The 27,436-nt window shown below is 40.5% G+C and overlaps 2 pseudogenes; one reads left to right on the top strand and one right to left on the bottom strand.

The window, feature by feature from the left end:
• Nucleotides 1-27,436, bottom strand: part of LOC130868812 (ubiquitin-like modifier-activating enzyme 1 Y) — a 964,755-nt pseudogene that overhangs the window by 621,171 nt on the left and 316,148 nt on the right.
• Nucleotides 6-10,823, top strand: LOC130868836 (zinc finger Y-chromosomal protein-like; annotated as a pseudogene).

Raw genomic sequence — 27,436 nt, 5'->3', positions numbered from 1 at the left:
AACAGATGGATGATAGTGATATGAAGTCGGCTTTCTTGCCTAGTGCATGGACAGCAGCCTATGGTAAGTAACAGCTTAAAGATTTAGTACAGATTTACTTACCCTGTTTGTGGTATGGTGTATATCTATGTGGGGATGTGTATGAATGTGGATACAAAAACGTGCTCATGTATGTAGAGACACTTGTGTAACATTAGTCCTTGGGAGATGTTAAGAAATGTCTAGTCATCCCAGATAGGGAAACAGTGACAGAGACCAAAGTATGGATACAACCAAAGTCCCACATGGTGAACCAGTGAGTTGGTTGAAGTTATTTTTAGGAATCTGTAGTTACCTACAGGAACAGAAATGGTTCAAAGACAGATCGATAACATTGTCAAAAAACCTACCCAAGCATGGCAAATGAAAGCTGGAAACCTGGAATTTATCATGTAACCTGTAGGCATTTTGACAGGTTGTAGAGTGGATTTCCAGGCAACTAAGAAGTGACTCTCTTCCACGTAGTATGGCTGATCTGAGCCTCTTCAAAGCAGTCCATCTTGTCTGACAGTTCTCTTTACTTTCCTAACTGCCTAAATATGTTTGAAGATAATGGAGTGCAGTCTGAGTGACTAATCAGTTTCCAGGGACTTCCTGAAGCTTTTGATTTGTATCCTTGCTGAGCTTAAGGACCTTCCCTTCAGGATGTAATGTTTCACCTCCCTTTAAAGCATCCTGTGTCTTAACAAGCTTTTCACTACACTACCGAGGCTAAAGGATAACCTTATGTATTTGTTTCTCAGGAGACCTTGTTTCAATTTTTAGAGACCTTGATTTTTGAGTGAGAGTCTCTTATTTGGCTTGAACAGACTGATTGGCTGGCCTGCCAGGACCACATGTCTCTGCCTTTTTCATGATGAGATTATAAATATGCACCTTTATATTCATCCCTTTTTTGTTTTGTTTGCTTTTTTTAACAGGGTGTGTAGGGTTCAAGTACAAATCCTCATGTAATTACTTTATCAACTAAGCTATCTCTCTAGTCTATTATCTCTTTATGGAGAAATGGTTTCTGAGGTCTTAAGATTTCACAAATATAAAGTAATGCAGTCAGTGATTTAAAAAGTATGGAGAACTTATATAGTTCAAATTTTACTTTAATTTTTACCTAATTAAAAGTACAGAGAATTTCTACTTGGAGTTTGTTTTCTTTTCTCTTCTATTGGCTTGTGTCTTTACAGTTTTCACAGACTGTTAGATGCATATGTTAGGTATTTTCTCCATGGTTGTCAACTAAATGTACTCATAAATGCATTACATAAAACAGAAGTTTCTGTTATAATTGGGTATCAGGTTTTACATTTCATTGTAGTAGTTAATAAAGATTCCCTAGTTTTGTAATTTGTATGTTTTTGATGTCCATTGTTAGGTAATAATTCTGATGAAGCTGAAAACCAGAATGTCACTGCAAGTGCTGTCTTGCACCTAGATGAGTCACGTGACCTTGACACGCTACCTAAACGAAAACCAAAGAAACAGAGAAGACCTAAATCCAGGCACTAGGTGAGTTTGTGACCTGACCGGCGGCGGAAGCAGCCCTGGACAGGGAACTCTGAAGTTCTTCATACCCCACCCTATACTACCTGGGCTCCCTGCAGGGGCTCTACACCCTGCATACTGCCTCTCTCTTCTTGTCCCACCCAGTTTGCATCCAGAACCCTTCTTCCTTCTGCCCCCTTTCCTCTTTGGGCACATAACACCATCCAGCCCAGTCTGTCTGGCGCTGGGGGCAAATCCTCACGGCAAGTAGGCAGGCGAGACTTCCTTTGTGTCTCCAGCCTGCCTGCACCAAGCAAGGTAAGGCCTTTGTTTACAAACTACCCAACCTGCACGGAGATCTGATCTAGGCACCAGGAGAGACAGCAGTGGGGTGAGTTTGTGACCTGACCAGCGACGGCGGAAGCAGCACTGGACAGGGAACTCTGAAGTTCCTCATCCCCCACCCTATACTCCCTGGGCTCCCTGCAGGGGCTCTACACCCTGCATACTGCCTCTCTCTTCTTGTCCCACCCAGTTTGCATCCAGAACCTTTCTTCCTTCTGACCCCTTTCCTCTTTGGGCACTTAACACAATCCAGCCCAGTCTGTCTTGGCACCAGGAGAGCCATCAGTGGGAGAGCTAATCTGGGTACCAGGAGAGCCGTCTTTGGGCACGGAGAGCTGATATTGGTACCAGGAGAGATATCACTGGAGCATCAAGAGAGCTATCACTGCAGGGTGCCATCACTGGGAAAGTACATCAGTAGGCAAGGAGACCTGATCCGGTAAAAGAAGATCCAGAGGGGAGCATTCGGAGAAAGAGATGGGCAGGCGCCAATGCAAGAATTCACCCAACAATCTGAAAAACTATATGAAACCACCAGAACCCAGCGACCTCACAACAGGAGGACATGAACACCTTAGTCATGAAGAAGTAGATAAAATTGACTTTATGAAAGTGATTGACGTCCTTAAACAGCATGTAAAAAATGCCCTTATAGAAATGGAGGAGAAGTATAACAGAAAGTTTGAAGAATTGAGTAGATCAGTGAGTGATACCCTAGGAAACCAAGGAAAAACAATCAAACAAATAATGGAAACAGTTCAAGACTTAAAAACTGAAATGGAGGCAAAGAAGAAAACACAAACAGAAGGCCAGCTGGACAGGGAAAATCTAGGTAAACGAATAGAGACTACAGAAGCAAGCATAACCAACAGAATACAAGAGATAGAAGAAAGAATCTCAGATTCTGAAGATACCATAGAGAAAATAAACACGCTGATCAAAGAAAACAGCAAGGCCAACAAATTCTCATCATAAAACATTCAGGAAATATGGGACACAATAAAAAGACCAAACCTAAAAATAATAGGAATAGAAGGAGAAGAAGCGCATCTCAAAGGTCCAGAAAATATATTTAATAAAATTATAGAAGAAAACTTTCCCAACCTAAAGAAAGATATACCTATGAAGGTTCAAGAAGCATAAAGAACCCCAAATAGGCTGGATCAAAAAAAAAAAACATCCTCTCGCCATATAATAATCAAAACACAAAGCATACAGAATAAAGAAAGAATACTAAGAGCAGCAAAAGAAAAAGGCCAAGTTACTTATGAAGGTAAACCTATCAGACTTACACCTGACTTCTCTATGGAAACCATGAAAGCCAGAAGGTCCTGGATAGATGTACTGCAGAAACTAAGAGACCATGGATGCAAGCCCAGACTACTATACCCAGCCAAGCTTTCGTTCACTATAAATGGAGAAAACAAAATTTTCCAGGATAAAAACAAATTTAAACAATACGTAGCCACAAATCCAGCCTTACAGAAAGTAATAGAAGGAAAATCACTAATCAAGGAGTCCAACAATGACCACAGTAACTCAGACATCTAGAGACCCTTTGCCCAGCACATCTCAAAGAAGGGAAACACACAAAATCTACTACTAAAAAAAATGACCGGAGTTAACAACCACTGGTCATTAATATCACTTAATGTCAATGGACTCAACTCACCTATACAAAGGCACAGACTAAGAGATTGGATACGAAAACAGGATCCAACATTCTGCTGTTTACAAGAAACACACCTCAACCACAAAGACAGGCACCTCCTCAGAGTAAAGGGCTGGGATAAGGCTTATCAAGTAAATGGACCTAGGAAACAAGCAGGTGTGGCCATACTAATTTCTAACAAAGTTGACTTCAAACTTAAATCAATCAGAAGAGATGGAGAGGGACATTTTCTACTCATAACAGGAACAATTCATCAGGATGAAATCTCAATCCTGAATATCTATGCCCCTAATATAAAAGCACCCACGTACGTAAAAGAAACATTATTAAAACTCAAGGCAGCCATCAAACCGCACACATTAATAGTAGGAGACTTTAATACTCCTCTCTCACCAATGGACAGGTCAATCAGACAGAAACCTAACAGAGAAATAAGAGAATTAATGGAGGTAATGAATCAAATGGACTTAACAGACATCTATAGAATATTCCACCCAAATAGGAAAGAATATACCTTCTTCTCTGCAGGTCATGGAACCTTCTCAAAAATCGACCACATACTCGGTAACAAAGCAAACATTCAAAGTTAAAAAAAAATACTAATAACCACCTGTATCTTATCAGATCACCATGGATTAAAGCTAGAATTCAGCAACAATGCTACCCCCAGAAAGCCTACAAACTCATGGAAACTGAATAGTCAACTACTGAACCATACCTGGATTAAGGAAGAAATAAAGAAAGAAATTAAAGTCTTCCTTGAAGACAATGAAAATAAAGAAACAACATACTCAAACCTATGGGACACTATGAAAGCAGTCCTGAGAGGAAAGTTCATAGCACTAACTGCCCACTTAAAGAAAACAGAGAAAGCACACATTGGAGATTTAACAGCCCACCTGAAAGCTCTAGAAAAAAAAAGAAGCAGACTCACCTACAAGGGGTAGAAGACTAGAAATAATCAAACTGAGGGCTGAAATCAACAAAATAGAGACACAGAAAACAATTGAAAGAATCAATAAATCAAAAAGCTGGTTCCTGGAGAAAATCAACAAGATTGATAAACCCCTATCCAAACTAATCAAACGGCAGAGAGAGAATTTGCAAATTAATAAGATCAGAAATGAAAAGGGAGACATAACCACAGACACAGAGGAAATTCAGAGAATCATTAGATCTTACTACAAAAGCCTGTATGCCACAAAACTGGAAAATGTAAAAGAAATGGATGCTTTTTTAGATAAATACCATATACCAAAGTTAAACCAGGACCAGGTGAACAACCTAAACAGACCTGTTAGTCATGAAGAATTAGAAGCTGTTATCAAAAACCTCCCTTCCAAAAAAAGTCCCGGACCAAATGGTTTCAATGCGGAATTCTACCAGAACTTCCAAGAAGACCTAATACCTATACTCCTTAAGGTATTTCACAATATAGAAACAGAAGAGTCATTGCCAAATTCCTTTTATGAAGATACAGTAACTCTGATACCAAAACCACACAAAGACCCAACCAAGAAAGAAAATTACAGGCCAATCTCACTCATGAACATCGACGCAAAAATCCTCAACAAAATTCTGGCAAACCGAATCCAAGAACACATTAGAAAAATTATCCATTATGATCAAGTAGGCTTTATACCAGAGATGCAGGGCTGGTTTAACATACGCAAGTCTATCAATGTGATCCATCATATAAATAAACTGAAAGAAAAAAACCATATGATCATTTCAGTAGACACTGATAAAGCATTTGACAAAATTCAACATCCCTTTATGATAAAAGTCTTGGAGAGATTAGGGATACAAGGGTCATACCTAAATTTAATTAAAGCTATATACAGCAAGCCGACAGCTAATATCAAATTAAATGGAGAGAAACTTAAAGCCATCCCACTAAAATCAGGAACACGCCAAGGCTGTCCACTCTCTCCATACCTCTTCAATATAGTTCTCGAAGTTTTAGCAATAGCAATAAGACAACATAAGGGGATAAAGGGGATTCAAATTGGAAAGGAAGAAGTTAAACTTGCATTATTTGCAGATGATATGATAGTGTACATGAGCGACCCCAAAAACTCCACCAAAGAACTCCTACAGCTGATAAACGCCTTTAGTAATGTGGCAGGATACAAGATCAACTCCAAAAAATCAGTCGCCCTCTTATACACAAAGGATATGGAAGCAGAGAGGGAAATAAGAGAATCATCACCTTTCACGATAGCCACAAAAAGCATAAAATATCTTGGGGTAACTCTTACCAAGGAAGTGAAAGATCTATTTGACAAGAACTTTAAGGCATTGAAGAAAGAAATTGAAGAGGATACCAGAAAATGGAAGGGTCTCCCTTGCTCCTGGATTGGGAGGATCAACATAGTAAAAATGGCAATTCTACCAAGGGCAATTTATAGATTCAATGCAATCCCCATTAAAATCCCATCAAAATTCTTCACAGATCTTGAAAGGACAATAATCAACTTTATATGGAGAAACAAAAAACCCAGGATAGCCAAAACAATCTTATATAATAAAGGAACTACTGGACGCATTACCATCCATGACTTCAAACTCTATTACAGAGCTACAGTAATGAAAACAGCGTGGTACTGGCATAAAAACAGAGCAGTCGACCAATGGAATCGTATAGAAGACCCGGATTTTAACCCACAAACCTATGAACAACTAATTTTCGATAAAGGAGCTAAAAGTATACAATGGAAGAAAGAAAGCATCTTCAACAAATGGTGCTGGCACAATTGGATGTCAACCTGTAGAAGAATGAAAATAGACCCATATCTATCACCATGCACAAAACTCACGTCCAAATGGATCAAAGACCTCAATATCAATCTGAACACACTGAACCTGATAGAAGAGAAAATGGGAAGTACCCTACAACATATGGGCACAGGAGATCGCTTCCTATGTATAACCCCAGCAGCACAGACATTAAGGGCAACATTGAATAAATGGGACCTCCTGAAACTGAGAAGCTTCTGTAAAGCAAAGGACACTGTCATTAAGACAAAAAGGCAGCCTACTGACTGGGAGAAGATCTTCACCTACCCCGCTACAGACAAAGGTCTGATCTCCAAAATATATAAAGAACTCAAGAAACTAGACTTTAAAAGGATAATTAACCCAATTAAAAAATGGGGCACTGAACTGAACAGAGAATTCTCACTAGAAGAAGTTAAAATGGCCAAAAGATACTTAAGGTCATGCTCAACCTCCTTAGCGATCAGAGAAATGCAAATCAAACAACTTTGAGATATCATCTTAGACCTGTCAGAATGGCTAAAATCAAAAACACCAAGGATAGCCTTTGCTGGAGAGGTTGTGGAGAAAGGGGTACCCTCATCCATTGCTGGTGGGACTGCAAACTTGTGCAACCACTTTGGAAATCAGTGTGGCGGTTTGCAGAAAAATTGGGATCAACCTACCCCTGGACCCAGCAATAGCACTCTTGGGAATATACCCAAGAGATGCCCTAGCATATGACAAAAGCATTTGTCCAACTATGTTCATAGCAGCATTATTTGTAATAGCCAGAACCTGGAAGCAACCTAGATACCCTTCAATGGAAGAATGGATGAAGAAAGTGTGGAATATATATACATTAGAGTACTACTCTGCAGTAAAAAACAATGACTTCTCGAATTTTGCATGCAAATGGATGGAAATAGAAAATACGATCCTGAGTGAGGTAACCCAGACCCAAAAAGAAGATCATGGGATGTACTCACTCATAATTTGTTTCTAGCCATGGATAGGGGCCACTGAGTCTATAATTTGTGATCCTAAAGAAGCTAAACAAGAGGGTAAACCCAAGGAAAAACATATAGATATCCTCCCAGCTATGGGAAATAGACAAGATTGTTGGGCAAAAAATGGGAATCTTGGGGGGTGGGGTGGGATGGGGATGAGGGGTGATGGGGAGAGAAAAGTGTGAAGGAGAGGATGAGGGGAACTGGGGGAATCGGGGTGATTGGGGGTAAAGGAAGGTTGGATGGGGGAGCAGGGAAACTCATACCTTAGTTAAGGGAGCCACCTAAGGGTTGGCAAGAGACTTGAACCTGGAATGGCTACCAGAAGGCCAGGGCAATGTCCCCAGTTAGTTCATTGGGGCACCTGAGGATAGGGAACCTGAAATGTACCTATCCTATAATCATACTGATGAATATCTTGCATATCGCCATAGAACCTTCATCTAGCGATGGATGGAGATAGAGCCAGAGACCCACACTGGAGCACCGGACTGAGCTCCCAAGGTTATAATGAGGAGCAGAAGGAGAGAGAACATGAACAAGGAAGACAGGACCATGAGGGGTGCACCCAACCACTGAGACAGGGGGGCCGATCTATTGGGACTGCTACTAAAAAAAACACAGGATAAAACTGGACTCTCTGAATGTGTTGGTCAATGAGAGCTGACGAGAGGCCAAGGAGAATGGCACAGGAACTTTCATCTGGTGATGGATCGAGAGAGAGACAGAGACCCAATTTGGATCAACCGTCTGAGCTCTTAAGGTCCAAATGAGGAGCAGAAGGAGGGAGAACATGAGCAAGGAAATCAGGACCACGAGTGGTGCACCCACCCACTGTGACAGTGGAACTGATCTATTGGGAGCTCTCCAAGGCCAGCTGGACTGGGACTGAATAAGCGTGGGTTGAAACTGGACTCTCTGAACAAGGCAGACAATGAAGGCTGATGAGAAGCCAAGGACAATGGCACTAGGTTTCGATCCTAATACATGAACTGGCTTTGTGGGAGCGTAGACTGTTTGGATGCTCACCTTCCTGGACCTAGATAGAAGTGGGAGGACCTTGGTCTTCCTGTAGAGAAGGGAATTTGGACTGCTCTTCAGTATCAAGAGGGAGGGGGAGTGGACTAAGGGGAGGAGAAGTGGAGTGGGGATAGGGGGAGGAGAGCAGGGGGAGGGGGCAATATGTGGGAGGAGGGGGAGGGAAATGGGAAACGGGGAGCAGTTGGAAATTTTAAGTAAAAAAGAATAAAAAAAAAGAAAAGAAATTTAAATGAATATACAAAAAAAATAAAAATAAATAAATAAATAAATAAATAAATAAATAAATCCAGGCAGTATCCACCTGGTAAGATAGAAAAAAGATTCCATGGTGTAGGGTGTTCTGCAGACTATATGAGGAAATGCTGTTGTATATCCACAAAAGTGTAATGATGGTTTTTTGACTGCCTGATCCCAGATGGCTTTGATGCATTAAATTTGAAAATAAAAGTTTCCATTCATTGATAGTTTTACTGACAGACTATATATCAGATGTTAAGAAAAAGGAACTTAACTCTCTGGTTATTTTGTTTGAACAGAAAAGATACCTATAAGCTGTGGTACTCTATTTTGGTGGGGTCTCGTACTTTAGCCAAGACTGACTGCAAACTAATGGCAATCCACCTTACTCAAAGTATTTGTCATTATTGACATGAATCATGTTACTTGACTGTTAGTTTATTTAATGGGAAGATAAAATAATCGAGTTTTTATGGGCTTTTATTTCTGTGTTTTGTTTGAAGGCAAATTCTTCCTTTGGAGCTCAAGCTGGCAATGAATTTGTTATCCTTCTGCCTCCCTCCCTTCAATACCTTGGTCACAGACCTTTACTACCAGCAGAGCATTTAAAATTTAAAAGGACTTCTCTTAGGGAAACAGGAAAGCACTTTTAATTGTTTACAGAATGTATTCCTTTCGTGGATGGTTTTGGGGACATGTATATAGGGAGAACACAGCTTTACATATTTAAATTTGTGGGTGTTGTTGAAGAATGTCATTGATTATTGAAAGTTTGGGTTATAATAACTAAATTAAACGGTTAACTTTACTTACAAATTATTTTGAGTAGGACTGTAATTTAAGGCTTCTTTGAAGCTTCCTTTAAAAAAAACTGGAAAAAAATGAAATTCATCCCATCATATTGGATCCAGTTCTTTCTTATGATTGCAATATGTATGTTGAAAGTGGTGAAAAGAATGTTAAAAAAATTGTACATTCCAGGAAACATACTTTAGGCTTAATGAAGAAACTAAAAGTGTGAGGTTTGATTATTTTTCTTTGTTTCTTTCCATTTCTTAGCAATAATTGTTGGTCCTGATGGACAACCCTTAGCTGTCTACCCTTGCGTGTTTTGTGGAAAGAAATTTAAGTCAAAAAGTTTCTTGAAAAGTCATGTGAAAAACCATCCTGAACACCTTGCTAATAAAAAAATACCACTGTACTGACTGTGATTACAGTACCAAGAAGAAGATGTTTTCATAATCACATGGAGAGCCACAAGCTGGCCAGTAAGACAGGAAAGGACACAGAATGTGATGAGTCTGGGAACCATTTGTCTCATGCTGGGGCTTTGTGTTCTCAGCAAACAATGCATGGAGAAAAAGAAGCCAGCAAAACGTACAAGTGTAAGTTCTGTGAATATAAAACATATGAACAGCCATTATTGAATCGCCACCTTTTGGCAGTCCACACCAAGAAATTTCCTCATATTTGTGTAGAGTGTGGTAAAGGTTTTCGTCACCCATCAGAGCTCAAAAAGCACATACGAATTCATACTGGAGAGAAACCTTATGGATGCCAGTATTGTGAGTACAGGTCTGCAGACTCTTCTAACCTGAAAACACATATAAAAACTAAGCACAGTAAAGAGATACCATTGAAGTATGACACCTGTGTCCTGACTTTCTCAGATACTGAAGAGGCGCAACAACATGCTCTAATGCACCAAGAAAGCAAAACATACCAGTGTTTGCATTGTAGCCATAAGAGTTCAAACTCAAGTGATTTGAAGCGACACATAATTTCAGTTCACACAAAAGACTACCCTCATAAGTGTGAGTTGTGCAGCAAAGGGTTTCATAGGCCTTCAGAACTCAGAAAGCATGCGGCTACTGACAAAAGTAAAAAAAATGCACCAATGTAGACACTGTGACTTTAAGGGTCCGGATCCATTTGTGTTAAGTCACCATATTCTCTCAGTTCACACAGTGAATGTTCCATTTAAGTGTAAGAGATGTAAAAGGGGATTTCAACAACAGTGTGAGCTTCAAAATCATATGAAGACACACAGTGGCCGGAAAGTATATCAGTGTGAGTACTGTGAATATAGCACTACAGATGCCTCAGGCTTTGAGCGACATGTTATCTCCATTCATACCAAAGACTATCCTCACTGCTGTGAGTACTGCAAGAAAGGAATCCGGAGACCCTCAGAAAAGAATCAGCATATATTGCGACATCATAAGGAAGTTAACCTGCCCTAAGAATTTATCTTAACCTGTAGGGATGTTGACTTAGAAGCAACAACTTCATTTTAAAAGCAGTTATTCTTGTTCAGACCTAATATTGTAAGTTTGTTAAGCAAATCCAATATCGCTTCAATTTGACTTTACATTTTATTCAGTAGGGTATCCTATTTCCTGTAAACTTTACTATGTGAGAGAAACAAATTTCTTTTAACAACATAGTCCCTGATTCTACGCTGAATTTTTTGTCTTTGAAACCTTACTACCTAACTTACTTACATAATACTTACGACTACCTAACTCATGTTGGTGGTACTTTTCTAAGAAAAAAACTTAATATTGGTAACCTGAAAAGTTACTTTGGTACAAAATACTTATTAGAATTATTGCCAACATAAATGAGAGATTCTTCTGACATGTCTTATTATCAAACTATGGAAATTATTTCCTTGACTTAATATTTTCAAATTCTTGACAATGTAACTTCTGTTTAAGTCTCTACCACTGCTTATTATTGACTTGCTTTGGGCTTAGTTTTCATTTTTGTTTAGTGGACATTTGATTTTGCTTGTTTTTAATTTTCTTTTCTTTCCTATATAGCAGAATTTTAGAGAACCTTAATGAAAATTATTGATTTTTCTTGATTTCTAATTCTTTATATATTGCCTTTCAGTTTTGTTCTATAAATAAGAACTAGATAGAGTAGGCTGAATTTTGCTGACTTGTAGAAATATATTGTGACATACAGCGTATTTTGAAAATTGTCATTGAAATGCAGTTTAAATTTTAGGTACAGTCCTTCCTGCCAATGACAATTAAATCTGTAATGAAAATGATTCAATTTGTATTAACTTAGAAAATCTCGAGATACATGGGACTATTTGTATACTTGGTATTCACAAAAACTAAACTTCAGGTAATTAGAGGAAAAATGAGGACCTTGGTAGAAGTAATGGTATTATCCTTAATTTTGATATTTAAAAAGCAGAAGCTAAAGTGTTTTCACAGGTACAATGTTTTAGTACAATTTTTGCATTTTACCTTAAATTTTATGGAAAGGAGATCCAGACCCAACTTTGTATTTTTTTCTGTGAATTCCTGAAAAACTCAGAGGCTGTTAAAACATAGCTTTACAAACTGAGTCCTGTTAGAACATAGAGTTGGCCAATTCAGCCAGCCCTTTTTTTTTCTTTTCTTTTCTTTTCTTTTCTTTTCTTTTCTTTCTTTCTTTCTTATTTTTCTTAGTGAGGACTTGTTTTTTTTTTAAAGATAGCATATATGTTAATTGGTTATTTTTACTTCTTACTTGAGAATTAATATTTTAAACAGATATTCCTGCTCACCAGACATATTATAAAATGGATCTAGCTCATTGGATTTGATTATTACAGAATTTTGAAGAAAAGTAGGAAATTTAAGAAAAGGAATTTCCTACTTGATAAACAGCTCCTTTGGCTCTTATGGTACTTTATTCTACTTTTACTGGCAGGTTTTGTACTTTTTCTTCTGTTCCAGTGATACTTATATTTAGAAGTTATATTTATAGGATTAGAACTCTAAGTAATTGGTGCTTGACATTCTCTAAAATATGTTAGATTTAAGCTCAGTACTAAATACATAATACAGTCCATACATGGGCATTCAGTTGTTGCCAAGCAAAGCTCAGACCTTCTGGCACCTGAGTTTATTCCTTTCAGATTTTAGTTGCTATTCAGTGTACTGTTCTGTAAAAGTCTATTCTTTATGTCTAAGACTTGGATAATCTTGAATTTTGCTTTTTCCTGAAGTAATATAAACATACATATTTAAGTGAAAATTTTATCTATAAGAATTTAAATAAACTTAAATAGTGCTTTGTAAACTTTGTGTTTTTCACAGTCTGGAGTTACACTTTTTTGTTTTATTCTTAAGTACAATAGTCAGACTTTTGAAAGGTGATAAAAGTTTGGTAAAGGAAATGTGATAATGTACATAAAAATGAATTGTACTTACATTATTTACTGGGACCATATGGTTTTAATTTTTAAATTATTCTTTAACGTTTAGCAAAGCCAGAAAATTTGTTCCAGACAAAACTTTATAAAAGGTACAAAGTCTTAAAGGAAGTGAGTTATTTCAATGGAATTGCCTGTTAAATATTCCATCTTTCATTTTTACACATTGTGAAATACCACAAAATGCTTAAGTGAAGAGACATTATAAATGTGTACTTGAGAATAACATGCAGAAATAAAATGAGACTTCTTCCTGATAATAAATGTTTATTGTGTTTGATATCAAACAGTAAATTGACACTTATGGGGGAAGAGAGTACAAGGTTCCCATGCTCGCAATTTACTTGTCTTTTTCTACTTCCCATGTAGATTAGATCCATGTATGTCTTTCTTAGGGTCCTCATGTCGTCTAGATTTTCTAGGATTGTGATTTGTGGGTTGGTTTTCTTTATGTTTAAAATCCACTTATGTGTGAGTACATGTGATAATTGTCTTTCTGGGTCTGGGTTACCTCACTCAAAATGATGTTTTCTAGCTCCATCCATTTGCCTGCAAAATTCAAGATGTCCTTTTTTTTCTGCTGTGTAGTGCTCCATTGTGCAAATGTACCACATTTTCCTTATCCATTCTTCAGTCGAGTGGCATTTAGGTTGTTTCCAGGTTCTGGCTATGACAAACACAGCTGCTGTGAACCTAGTTGAGCACATGTCTTTGTGGCACAATTGAGCATCCTTTGGATATACACCCAAAAGTGGAATTGCTGGGTCTTGAGGAAGGTTGTTTCTGAGAAATCACCACACTGACATCCAAAGGGGCTGTACCAGCTTGCACTCCCACCAGCAATGCAGGAGTGTTCCGTTTTTCCCACATCCTCTCCAGCATAAGTTGTCATCAGTGTTTTTGATCTTGGCCATTCTTACAGGTGTAAGATGGAATCTCAGAGTTGTTTTGATTTTCATTTCTCTGATGACTAAGGATGTTGAGCATTTCCTTAAGTGTCTTTTAGCCATTTTAGATTCCTCTGTTGAGAGTTCTGTGTTTAGGTCTGTACTCCATTTTTGTATTGGATTATTTGTGCTTTTGATGACCAATTTCTTGAGTTATTTTTATATTTTGGAGATCAGAACTCTGTCTGATGTGGGGTTGGTTAATATCTTTTCCCGTTTTGTAGGCTGCCATTTTGTCTTGTTGACCATGTCCTTTGCTTTACAGAAGCTTCTCAGTTTCAGGAGGTCTCATTTATTAATTGTTTCTCTCAGTGTCTGTGCTGCTGGGGTTCTATTTAGGAAGTGGTCTTCTGTGTCAATGTATTCAAGTGTACTTCCCACTTTCTCTTCTATAAGGTTCAGTGTGGCTGGCTTTTTCTTGAGTTGTTTGGTCCATTTGGACTTGAGTTTTTCTGGTGTTTGAAGATGTGTGGATTGATACCTGGGTCTTCTGTTTGGTTCCACTGGTCCTCTTGACTGTTCTTATGCCAATACCAGGCTGCTTTCAGTACTGGAACTCTGTAGTAGAGTTCGAGGTCAGGGATTGTGATGCCCCCAGAATTTCTTTTATTGTACAGGATTGTTTTGGTTATCCTCGGTTTTTTGCTTTTCCATACGAAGTACCATTCTTTCAAGGTCTGTGAAGAATTTGGCTGAGATTTTGATGGGCATTGCATTGAATCTGTAGATTGCTTTTGGTAAGATTTTTATTGTGTTAAATCTACCTACCCAATAGCATGGGAGATCTTTCCATTTTTGGTGTCCTCTTCAATTTCTTTCTTTAAGGATTTAAAGTTCTTGTCACACAAGTCTTCCACTTGTTTGGTTAGAGTTACTCTGAGATATTTTATGCTATTTGTGGCTCTTCTGAAGGGGGATGTTTCTCTGATTTCTTTCTCAGCCTTTTTATCATCCATGTACAGGAGGGCTACTGATTATTTTGAGTTAATCTTGTATCCTGCTACATTACTGAAAGTGTTTATGAATTGTAGAAGTTCCTTGGTAGAATTGTTGGGGTCGCTTATGTAAACTATCATATCAGCAAATAGTGAGAGTTTGACTTGTTTTCTGATTTGTATCCACTTGATCTTCTTTTGTTGTCTTATTGCTCTGGCTAGGACCTCAAGAACTATATTGAATAGATATAGAGAGAGTGGACAACCTTGTCTTGTTCCTGATTTCAGTGGAATCACTGTGAGTTTCCATTTAGTTTGATATTGGCTGTTGGCTTGCAATATATTGCCTTTATTATGTTTAGGTATGTTGCTTGTATCCCTGCTCTCTCCAAGACCTTTATCATGAAGGGATGATGTATTTTATCTAAGGCTAATGAGATGATCTCATGGTTTTTATTTTCAGTTTGTTTATATGGTGGATTACATTGACAGATTTTTGTTTGTTGAACAGTTCCTGCATCTCTGGGGATGAGGCCGACTTGATCATGGTGGATGATTTTTCTGATGTGTTCTTGGATTTGGTTTGTCAGTATTTTATTGAGTATTTTTGCATCAATGTTCATGAGTAAGATTGGTGTGTAATTCTCTTTCTTAGTAATTTCTTTCTGTGCTTTGGGAATCAGGGTAATTGTAGACTCATAGAGAGTTTGGCCATGTTGTTTCTGTTTCCATTTATTTCTACTCTGTGGAATAATTTGAGAAGTATTGGTATTAGTTTTTCTATGAAAATCTTGTAGAATACTGAACTGAAACCGTCTGGTCCTGGGCTTCTTTTTGGTGGAGAGACTTCCTATTTCTTCAGCAGTTATAGGTCTGTTTAATTTGCTTACCTGGTCTTGATTTAATTTTATCAAGTGATATTTATCCAGTAAGTTGTCCATTTCTTTTAAGTTTTCCAATTTTGTGGAGTACAGGTTTTCGAAATAATACCTGGTGATTCTCTGGATTTCCTCTGTGTATGTTGTTATTCCCCTTTTTCATTTCTGATTTTGTTAATTTTGATAGTCTCTCTCTGCCTTTTGGTTAATTTGCTTAGTTTCTCTATCTTGTTGGTTTTTTCAAAGAACCAACTCTTTGTCTCATTTATGCTTTGTATTGTTTTCTTTGTTTCTTTTTTGTTGACTTCAGCTCTCAATTTGAATATTTCCTGCTGTGGAGTTCTCTTGGGTGAGTTTGCTTCTTTTCGTTCTAAAGTTTTCAAATGTTCTGTTAATTCACTAGTGTGGGAGTTTTCCAGCTTCTTTATGTAGGCATTTAGTGCTATTAACTTTCCTCTTAACACTGCTTTCATTGTGTCCCATAAATTTGGGTATGTTGTGTGGTCATTTTCATAGAATTTTAGGAAGTCTTTAATTTCTCCCTTTGTTTCTTCCTGGACCCATTGATGATTCAGGTGAGCATTGTTTAATTTCCAAGTTCTGTGTGCTTTCTGGAATTATTATTGCTGTTGACTTTAGTTTTAAACCATGATGATCTGATAAGATACATGGGGTTATTTCAATTTTTTGAATTTGTTGAGGTTTGTTTTGTTACTACGTATGTGGTCAATTTTGAGAAGGTTCCATGAGGTGCTGAGAAGAAGGTGTATTCTTTTCTCTTTGGATGGAATATTCTCTAGATGTCTGTTAAGTCCATTTGAGTCATAACATCTGTTAGTTCTCTTATTTCTCTGTTCATTTTTGTCTGACTGACCTGTCCAGTGGTGAGAGTGGGGTGTTGAAGCCTCCCACTGTTAGTGTGTGGGGTTTAATGTATGGTTTAAGCTTTAGAAATGCTCCTTTTACATATGAGGGTGCCCTTGTACTTGGGGCATGGATGTTCAGTATTGAGATTTCTTCTTGATGGAATTTTCCTGTGACTATTATGAAATGTCCTTCTTTGTCTCTTTTTATTGATTTTCGTTTGAAGTCTATTTTGTTAGATATTAGGATAGCTAAACCTTCTTGGATTGGAATTTTTTCCCAATCCTTTACTCTGAGGTGATGTCTGTCTTTGAGGCTGAGGTGTGTTTCTTGTGTGCAGAAGGAGGATGGATTCTGGTTTTGTATCCAGTCTGTTAGCCTGTGCCTTTTTATAGGTGAGTTGAGTCCATTTATATTAAAGGATATTAATTGCTATCTCCTGTTGATTTAGCATTCATTGTTGATGTTAATTTGAGCATTTTTCCCTTCTTTGGGATTTCTGCTATGAGACCATCAATTCTCCTTGTTTTTCTTCCTTGGGTTGGAGTTTTCCTTCGAGTATTTTGTGTAGGGCTGGGTTGATTGCTGCGGCCAGCGCAGCCTGGATAGCCGAGACTGGTGGGGAGGTGCCGAGATTGAGGCACAGGTGGAAGAACAGCAACCTTTATTTTGCTCAGCAACCTTTTATACCTCTACTCCTTCTGTGGAGACCCACTGGCCAGAAAGAACACAAACATCGTTGTCAATTACAGACCACGAGGAAGTTCCCCTGCTGGTCAGGGGGAGTGAGGGCAGCTGGATCACAACAACTCCCCCTCTTTTATTTTATAATACCTTGCCTGTTATGGGGAATAGCCCTCTAATATCCCCTGTCTTAGGTGCCCCCAAAGTATTGCCAGTCAGTCGCTACACAGACACACAGCCCTAAACCAAGTATCCCAAGACTGACAGCCAACGAGCCAGACCAGCGCTGTAACCATCTAGCATGCCCTAACTGGGTGGTAAAATTAACAAAAGCAGTATTCCAAACCCCTCTCATATGACGGTTGAGTTCCATAACAGTAACAGAAGCATGCAATACAGTGCCATGAGTAACACACATAACATGATTAACTGTTGAAAAGTCCAAAGATAGTCCACTTGCTCCTGAACCAGAGCCACGTTTTGGTTTAAGGTCAATATGCCCAATTGAATATGTCCATTAAGATCATTTTGAATGTCCAAAGCATTGCTGACTCTTTCAGCCTGCTGGTTGACAGTCTCAGCCGTCTGCACAGTCTGTGAACTTCTGCCGATCTTCTGTGGTTTGCTGATACTCCTGACACCGCCGTGGTGTCCCCCAGGCAGGGCACCCACTGGGTCAGGGCAACATGTCTAGCAAAGCTCTGCTCCAGCTGCCGTCTGGCCCCAGACACACTCTCTCTGGGTCCAAACTGCTGCATGGAGTGGAGCAGAACTCAGGGAAGCAGGCTCACTGCTCCTGCTCCAGAACCATTGAAGGGGCCCCACTTTAACAATCTTTTAGGGAATTTGGGCATTGTCAACCTGTCTGGCTACTTCCTGCTGAGTGGGGGCGCTGCATTCTTGTGGGATATTTTACATCAGCATTTCAGGGAGTCTCGGTAATTCAAACCGCATAAATTTGCAGTGAGTCCACAGGTTCTCATCCTCTCATCCTGTGGAGACAAAAGCAGAACCTCTTTTCCAAAGTATCAAATCCTTAGGCCTGTACTTTAAAGTCAAAATACCTTCCTTAGTAGTTCCCAGAATCAAATGTCTTTCTCCAGCCCAAAACTCAAAAGACAACACAGTCAACACAATGACATATGTCTCTACACATCCTATCTTTTGAGGCCCTCAATTCACCTTCCTGCCTCCTCTTTATTGCTTCCCTACTGGCCAGTCTGTCAGAGGGTGCCTTTCAGAGCATCTCTGGGGATGAAAAAACACATATTTCTTTTAATCTGACTTGACTCCTCCTGCACAAAATCTTTGGCTGTCTTCCTTGTTAACTTCTGTGCCTTGTTGTTTTAAGAGTTTCAGTTAGTTTTTCAGGCCTTTCAATTCCCTTCCTGCCTCTTTATATCTTTTAGAGGATGTCCCTCAGAATTATCTCTGGGGATTAATAATAAAAACACTTTACCTTCCTCAATATGCTCCTCGGACTGAGCGACTCCGTTCACGAATCCCCACTTTCCAGATCTTGGTGGGACCTCCACTTGCTGCGGCCAGCGCAGCCTGGATAGCCGAGACTGGTGGAGGTGCCAGGATTGAGACACAGAGGCTTCTTTTCTGGTGAAAGAGCAGAAAGTACCTCTACTCCTTCTGTGGAGACCCACCAGCCAGAAAGAACACAAACATCCTTGTCAAATACAGACTACAAGGAAGTTCCCCTGCTGGTCAGAGGGAGTGAGGTCAGCTGGATCACAACAACAGTCATTGTCACAGTTCTAGTTACTCAGTTGGTCACTCTGTGTTCCTGTAGATTGCTCAGCGCTCCCAGGCTTTGCTCTACTTCCTTGGAGTTTGTTTTATCAGGCCTGTTCTAACTTAGGTTATCAGTTCAGACCTTTTATTTATTTATTTTTTTTTTTGTAAATGTCCCTGGACTGAATCCGATGCGGCTCCCATGGAGCTTGCTTTCTCAGGCCCACTCTGGCCTTTAAATTGCTCTATCCACTCCTTCCTCTAATGTCCTTGTTTTAATGGAATCCTGCATAGATATGGCCACATGATGAATCTTGATAGACAGCACCCTCCTCCCCTATTGTCCCACCCACTCCTTTTGCTTACTCTCTGTCCCTTTCTCAAAATTGCTGCATATTAGTTCTAAAAGGCACTTTCAGAGCATAGGAAGTGTTTGATGTAATAACCCACTGAGACGGTGGGGCTGATCTAATGGGAGCTCACCAAGGCCAGTTGGACTGGGACTGATGGAGCATGTGATCAAATCAGAAATCTGAATGTGGCTGACAATGAGGGCTGACTGAGGATCCAAGGACAATGGCAATGAGTTTCGATCCTACTGCATGTACTGGCTTTGTGGAAGCTTAGACAGTTTGGATACTCACCTTCCTAGACCTGGATGGAGGGGAGAGGACCTTGGACTTCCCACAGGGCAGGGAACCCTGACTGCTCTTAGGACTGAAGAGGGATGGGGAGGGGAGTGAAATGGGAGGTGGGGAGGAGGTGGAAGTTTTTAATAAAATAAAAGAAGGCAGGGAAGAGAACCTTTTACAGATAAATAAATGACTTAGAAGAGAAAGGGTCTGGAGTTTTTTTTGTTTGTGTCAAAGTGATTTTAAAATCCTGAAATGGCCATCAGACATAGTGTTTTGTGAAATTCATACTTAAGATATCAAGAGGACACTGGCAAAGTCTCAGGTGTTGAATCATTCCTTTCCCTTCACGAAAGGCAGTCAGGAAAACCATGTATTGGGAAGCATCTTACGGAAGAAGGGGATTATTTTTGCAACTGGTGGGGAAGAGCCCACTGGTTTGCCACCAAACAGAATTCTGAACTGTTTGGATCACATTTACTTCAGTAGCCATAGAAACACAGTGAAAAAGCTTCTCGGACCAATCGTGTGACTTCAGGTCACCTGCCAGCTCCTTCTTTCTCCTAGCACTGTATTTACAGATGGGCACTTCATCAAGAGTCATGATTGGTGATGTTATTCCCCAGAAGGCCCCTGAGCGTAGCTCGCCTGGGGAACTACATTTCCAGGAGCCCATAGCGTTCCATGCAAAGGCTGTATAGGCGCAGAATGTGGCGCTTGACGCAGGCACGTGGGGGACCCTTTAAAAGGCTGAAACGCCATCTGTTCGCTCTCTTTTCCCCTTCTCTCCTGCACGCCACAATAAACCTCGCGCACCACGTGGGTTTTGTTGTGTCTTGAGTCCTCCTTTCGCAGCTAAGAAGACTGAGAAGATGAAGAACAGAAGAAGATGACAGAAGATAAGAACAACTACCTTCATGAAAAAAGACATTTATTTCATACTATACATAAAATTAACTTTAAATAGATCACATGTATATGATTCATATGATGCTGATATATATAAACTACATAAAATGCTTAGAAGAAAGATTCTCATGGCTTTGGAGCAGGCAAAGTTTCTGGGCAGAATGAAAAACCAGAAATGCCAAGAAAATATATAAAATTTACCAAAAATTTAAAACTTCTGCCCTTTGGTAACACATGGTAAAAAACAAACAAACAAAAAAACAGAAGCAAAGTCAAATGACAAGAGAGTGTACAATGCGTGAGGGGATTAGAGTGGAAGCAGGAAACGCCCTCCAGCTTGGTCTTGTCACATGTGCAGAAAGACCACAGAGAAGCACACAGTCCCTCTCTAAGAGCTAAGGCAGTGATGCTGGCAGGACCACAAGCTGGGGACACGGTCGGAACACAGGAAGGAATTCCAGGTGTGGCAAGCACTTTAGAACACAGGTTAACAGGTTCCTTACATGTTTATTTATTTTTGTTTAATTTAGATGTTTCTTTTTTCGATTTTTTCTCCCCAGACAATTCATTAGCCCTGGGTGTCTAATGAGCCCTGCAGGACTCATGCTGGCCTCAAACTTCTGTTAATCCTCCTGACTTTACCTTCTGAGTAATGGGATTAATTACAGGTACCACCACACCTGGAATCAACGCAATAACATATGTCTCTACACATCCTATCTTTTGAGGCCCTCAATTCACCTTCCTGTCTCCTCTTTATTGCTTCCCTATTGGCCAGTCTACCAGAGGGTGCCTTTCAGAGCATCTCTGGGGATGAAAAAACACATATTTCTTTTAATCCGTTCACGAATCCCCACTTTCCAGATCTTGGTGGGACCTCCACTTGCTGCGGCCAGCGCAGCCTGGATAGCCGAGACTGGTGGGGGTGCCAGGATTGAGACACAGAGGCTTCTTTTCAGGTGAAAGAACAGCAATCTTTATTTTATACCTCTACTCCTTCTGTGGAGACCCACCAGCCAGAAAGAACACAAACATCCTTGTCAAATACAGACTACAAGGAAGTTCCCCTGCCGGTCACGGGGAGTGAGGTAAGCTGGATCACAACAACAGTCATTGTCACAGTTCTAGTTACTCAGTTGGTCACTCTGTGTTCCTGTAGATTGCTCAGCGCTCCCAGGCTTTGCTCTACTTCCTTGGAGTTTGTTTTATCAGGCCTGTTCTAACTTAGGTTATCAGTTCAGACCTTTTTTTTTTTTTTGTAAATGTCCCTGGACTGAATCCGCTGCCGCTCCCATGGAGCTTGCTTTCTCAGGCTCACTCTGGCCTTTAAATTGCTCTATCCACTCCTTCCTCTAATGTCTTTGTTTTAATGGAATCCTGCATAGATATGGCCACATGATGAATCTTGATAGACAGCACCCTCCTCCCCTCTTGTCCCACCCATTCCTTTTACTTACTCTCTGTCCCTTTCTCAAAATTGCTGCATATTAGTTCTAAAAGGCACTTTCAGAGCATAGGAAGTGTTTTATGTAAGAACCCACTGAGACGGTGGGGCTGATCTAATGGGAGCTCACCAAGGCCAGTTGGACTGGGACTGATGGAGCATGTGATCAAATCAGAAATCTGAATGTGGCTGACAATGAGGGCTGATGAGGATCCAAGGACAATGGCAATGGGTTTCGATCCTACTGCATGTACTGGCTTTGTGGGAGCTTAGATAGTTTGGATACTCACCTTCCTAGACCTGGATGGAGGGGAGAGGACCTTGGACTTCCAAAAGGGCAGGGAACCCTGACTGCTCTTAGGACTGAAGCGGGAGGGGGAGGGGAGTGAAATGGGAGGTGGGGAGGAGGTGGAAATTTTTAATAAAAATAAATAAATAAAAGAAGGCAGGGAAGAGAACCTTTTACAGATAAATAAATGACTTAGAAGAGAAAGGGTCTGGAGTTTTTTTTAGTTTATGTCAAAGTGATTTTAAAATCCTGAAATGGCCATCAGACATAGTGTTTTGTGAAATTCATACTTAAGATATCAAGAGGACACTGGCAAAGTCTCAGGTGTTGAATCATTCCTTTCCCTTCACGAAAGGAAGTCAGGAAAACCATGTATTGGGAAGCATCTTACGGAATGATATGATAGTATACATAAACAACCCCAAAAGCTCTACCAAAGAACTCCTACAACAGATAAACACCTTTAGTAACATGGCAGGATACAAGATCAACTCCCAAAAATCAGTTGCCCTCCTATACACAAAGGATAGAGAAGCAGAGAGGGAAATCAGAGAAGCTTCACCTTTCACGATAGCCACAAATAGCATAAAATATCTTGGGGTAACTCTAACCAAGGAAGTGAAAGATCTATTTGACAAGAACTTTAAGTCTTTGAAGAAAGAAATTGAAGAGGATACCAGAGAATGGAAGGATCTCCCTTGCTCTTGGATTGGGAGGATCAACATAGTATAAATAGCTATCCACATCAAAATGGCAATCCCCATCAAAAGCCCAAGAAAATTATTCACAGACCTTGAGAGAACAGTAATCAACTTTATATGGAAAAACAAAAAACCCAAGAGAGCCAAAACAATCTTATACAATAAAGGAACTTCCAGGGGCATTACCATCCCTCACTTCAAACTCTATTTCAGAGCTACAGTAATGAAAACAGCTTGGTATTGACATAAAAACAGAGATGTTGACCAATGGAATCGAATAGAAGACCCAGATATTAACCCACAAACCTATGAACACGTAATTTTCGACAAAGGACCTAAAATTATACAATGGAAGAAAGAAAGCATCTTTAACAAATGGTGCTAGCATAACAGGACGTCAACCTGTAGAAGAATGAAAGTAGATACATATCTATCACCATGCACAAACTCAAGTCCAAATGGATTAAATACCTCACTATTAATCTGACGACACTGAACCTGATTGAAGAGAAAGTGGGAAGTAGTCTGTAACACATGGGCACAGGAGACCCCAGTAGCACAGACAATAAGGACAACATTGAATAAATGGGACCTCCTGAAACTAAGAAGCTTCTGTAATGCAAAGGACATGGTCATTAAGACATAGAGGCAGCCTACTGAATGGGAGAAGATCTTCACCAACCCCACATCAAAGGTGTGATCTTGAAAATACTCAAGAAACTAGACTTTAAAGCTCTAATTAACCCAGTTAAAAAATGGGGTACTGAACTGAACAGAGAATTCTCAACTGAAGAAGTTCAAATGGCCAAAAGACACTTAAGGTCATGCTCAACCTCCTTAGCAATCAGGGAAATGCAAATCAAACAACTTTGAGATACAATCTTACACCTGTCAGAATGGCTAAAATCAAAAACACCAATGATAACCCATGCTGGAGAGGATGGGGAGTAAGGGGAACACTCATCCATTGTTGGTGGAAATGAAACTTGTGCAACCACTTTGGAAATCAGTGTGGCGGTTTCTCAGGAAACTGGAAGTCAACCTACCTCAGGATCCAGCAATTCCACTCTTGGGAATATACCCAAGACATGCCCAATCATACTACAAAAGCATTTGTTCAACTATGTTCTTAGCAGCATTGTTTGCAATAGCCAGAACCTGGAAACAACCTAGGTGTCCCTCAATAGAAGAATGGATAAAGAAGGTGTGGCACATATACAATCTAGAGTTCTACTCAGCGGTAAAAAACAATGATATCTTGAACTTTGCATGCAAATGGATGGAAATAGAAAACACTTTACTGAGTGAGGTAACCCAGACACAAAAGGAGGAATATGGTATGTACTCACTCATAAGCAGATTCTAGCCATAAACAAAGGACATTCAGCCTATAGTTCATGATCCTAGAGAAGCTAAATAAGGTGAACCAAAGAAAAACATATAGTTATCCTCCTGGATATTGGAAGTAGACAAGATCGTTGGGCAAAATTGGGAGCAGGGAGGTGGGGGGTGGATTGGGGGAAGGGGATGTGAGGAGAGAGAATGGAGAAGGGGAGGATTGGAGAGAGCTTGGGGGAATGGAATAATTCCGATGGAGAAAGGGTGGATATGGGAGCAGGGAAGAAGTTATCCTAACCAAGGAAGCCATTTTAGGGTTGGCTAGATCTTGGCGCTAGAGAGGTTCCCAGGTGTCCAAGGGGATTTCCCCAACTAGTTCCTTGGGCAGCTGAGGAGAGGGTGCCTGAACTGGCTTTATCCTATAGCCACACTGATGAATATCTTGCACAACCTTCATCTGGCGATGGATGGAGATAGAGACCCACATTGGAGCACTGGACTGAGCTCCCAAAGTCCAAATGAGGAGCAGAGGAACAAGGAAGTGAGGACTGCAAGATGTGCATCCACCCACAGAGACAATGGGACTGATCTAATGGGAGCTCACCAAGGCCATCTGGACTAGGACTGATGGAGCATGTGATCAAACCGGACTCTCTGAATGTGGCTGACAATGAGGGCTGATGAGAAGCCAAGGACAATGGCACTGAGTTTTGATTCTACTGCATGGACTGGCCTTGTGGGAGACTAGTCTGTTTGGATGCTCACCTTCCTAGACCTGGATGGAGCTGGGAGGACCTCGGACTTCCCACGGGGCAGGAAATCATGACTGCTCTTAGGACTGGAGAGGGAGGGGGAGAAGGAGTGGGGGCAGTGGAAGGGAAAAGGGCGGAGGGGAGGAGGTGGAAATTTTTAATGAATAAATTTTAAAAAAAAAGAAAAAAATATCAGAGCAGGGGCCATGCTTTTAAAAAGACAAAGCAGGTATTAGAATAGTTGGTAGGGATTTGAAGGACGAAAGGCAAGAGAGAAATGGCGTAGCTGCATTTGTCTTTTTGAAAAACATAATTATATAATGATTTGTAAAAGACAGTACAGACTCCAGTTGCAGCGTGTAGTCACTGGGGTTATGGCTCATACTTGGGGGAGACAGTTGTGTTCCGAGTAGTCATTAAGTTTAATTCTCTACTGAAAACAGAATGATGACAGCAACTTCCACATGGACTTCCATCATGGCAGCTTCCAACCTCAGGGCAGAAAATTATGGCATTTCTCCTGCAGACCGGCATAAGGTAATAGGAGTTTTACCTACCATTGGCATTTGCCGAAGCTGTTTTTCCTTCATTTGGGTCTTCTGTAGATGACCACCACCTCTGAAGCAGTAATCTCTGGTGGTCGCTGTCTGTTGCAGAGCAAGCTGGTTGTGGGGGAAGATCATCACAGCCATTGCAACCACACAGCAGCTGTAGTTGGCCTTGTGTGTCTGGAGTTGTACAAGGTGGTTCAGGGACACCAACAACTGGAGTCTTACAAAAACAGGTTTATCAACTTGGCTTTGCCCTTTTTCAGTTCCTCTGCACCTCTGTCACCAGCCTATCACCAGGTACGGGGCCTACAGGTGTAGGATATGTTGGGGTTCCCATTCAGAGAAGGTGAGTAGCTGGGTTGATTGTCTGTCCGTCTGTCCCCATTAAGCAAACATTTAGTGGACAGGTATGGGGGAAGGAGAAAGCCAGGTCTTCGTGGTTTCCTTTTCTTTGCAAAGTTTCCACCTGCTGCCTGATCATCATTAGATGAGGCCACAAGAATGTTTTTGACAAAAGAGCTGTGGTTAATACATAGTAAGACTGTTTGGGGTAGCCCCTTTCTTAGCACTTACCTTTGTCCTCCAGTATTATGATCAAGAGTGGACATTGTGGGATCGCTTTAATGTACAGGGACTGCAACCTAGTGGTGAGGAGATGACCCTCAAGCAGTTCCTAGATGACTTTAAGGTGGGGATCCTTCCCCCTTGATCTCCCTGTATGCGGGGACTTGTACATTTGATTTAGAACTGTCCGTCTCAGAGTCACCACTTCCTTGTCTCCTGACCTCTGCAGACTGAAGCTGGAGATCAACATGCTGTCCCGGGGTGTGTCCTTGCTCTATTTCTTCTTTATGCCAGCCTCCAAGGTCAAGGAACAGTTGGATCAGCCGTGAGTTACTCTCTCTGGGCTGGTGGGAGCGGAAGCCTTGTGTGGGATTCTCAGTTTCCCACTGTGCTACTCATAGTTCACTTTCTTTATCTGTAAATTGCCACTAGCTTTGCCTTCATATTTGCTTTCTTTCCACCTAACTCTTTGTTCCCTGATTTCAGGATGACAGAGATTGTGAGCCGTGTATCAAAGTGAAAACTGAGCCATCATGTAAAGACCCTAGTGTTTGAGCTGTGCTGAAGAAATGAGCGTGGAGAGGACGACGAGGTTCCTTACGTACGATGCATCATCCACTGACCACTAACTGACTGTTCTTTCAATTCCCTTATTCTATGTCAGAACGCTTCCAGTTATGGTGAATCCTGAGTCCAGACCTCCCTGTTTCTAAGACCGTTTTGGTGCAACTTTTTACATTGTTTAGAACTGAAATTCTTACTGATAAATTTTCAGTCTCTTAGTAGTGTTTCCTCCTCTCCTGTCAAGGGCGGGTGTGCTGGAGTCCTGGGAAGGAGTGGAATCCTCATTGTAAACGGCCTAAGTTATGGTGAAAGTGTCTGGCTGCATTCAGATCCAATACTGAGGATTAAACTTCAACTGTTCCCATAAATTGTGCTATACTGACATTCCTTTTGGTGTTTCTGCTTAGGGAGAAGTGAGGTCTGGGACAGGAAGACCATAGTGAGGTCAGCCCCTACCCAACATTGGTACCCTTTCTTTTCCCTGACTCCGCAACAGGTGCAGTGATGTCCAAAGGAAGCAAGACTCTAGGCCTGGCTGCTCTGCGTTGGGACCCTATGTCCTATCTTTGTCCTGTCCCTGAACTCTTTTTTTCCTGCCCATTGCTCATAGGGTTGTTATTAGGAATAAGGGCGTAAGGTTGACTGCAGCTTGACACACATATTATTATTGAATATGTATTTGCCTGGCTGAGGTTTTGTCAGTTTGTTCTTGTCTGTGCCTAGGAAGTCCTCTAATGTGCCTCTTTTAGTTGGGAGAGCGCTTGACAGTTAGGGTACTCGATGGGCCATGGGTGTGTCTCTTGGAAGCCACACATCCACCCCAACCCTGGCAATTGCTGTTT

Source organism: Chionomys nivalis, chromosome Y (genome assembly GCF_950005125.1).
Source record: "Chionomys nivalis chromosome Y, mChiNiv1.1, whole genome shotgun sequence".
In the NCBI taxonomy this organism is placed as follows: domain Eukaryota; kingdom Metazoa; phylum Chordata; class Mammalia; order Rodentia; family Cricetidae; genus Chionomys; species Chionomys nivalis.
This window is presented reverse-complemented; position numbering and strand designations above follow the sequence as displayed.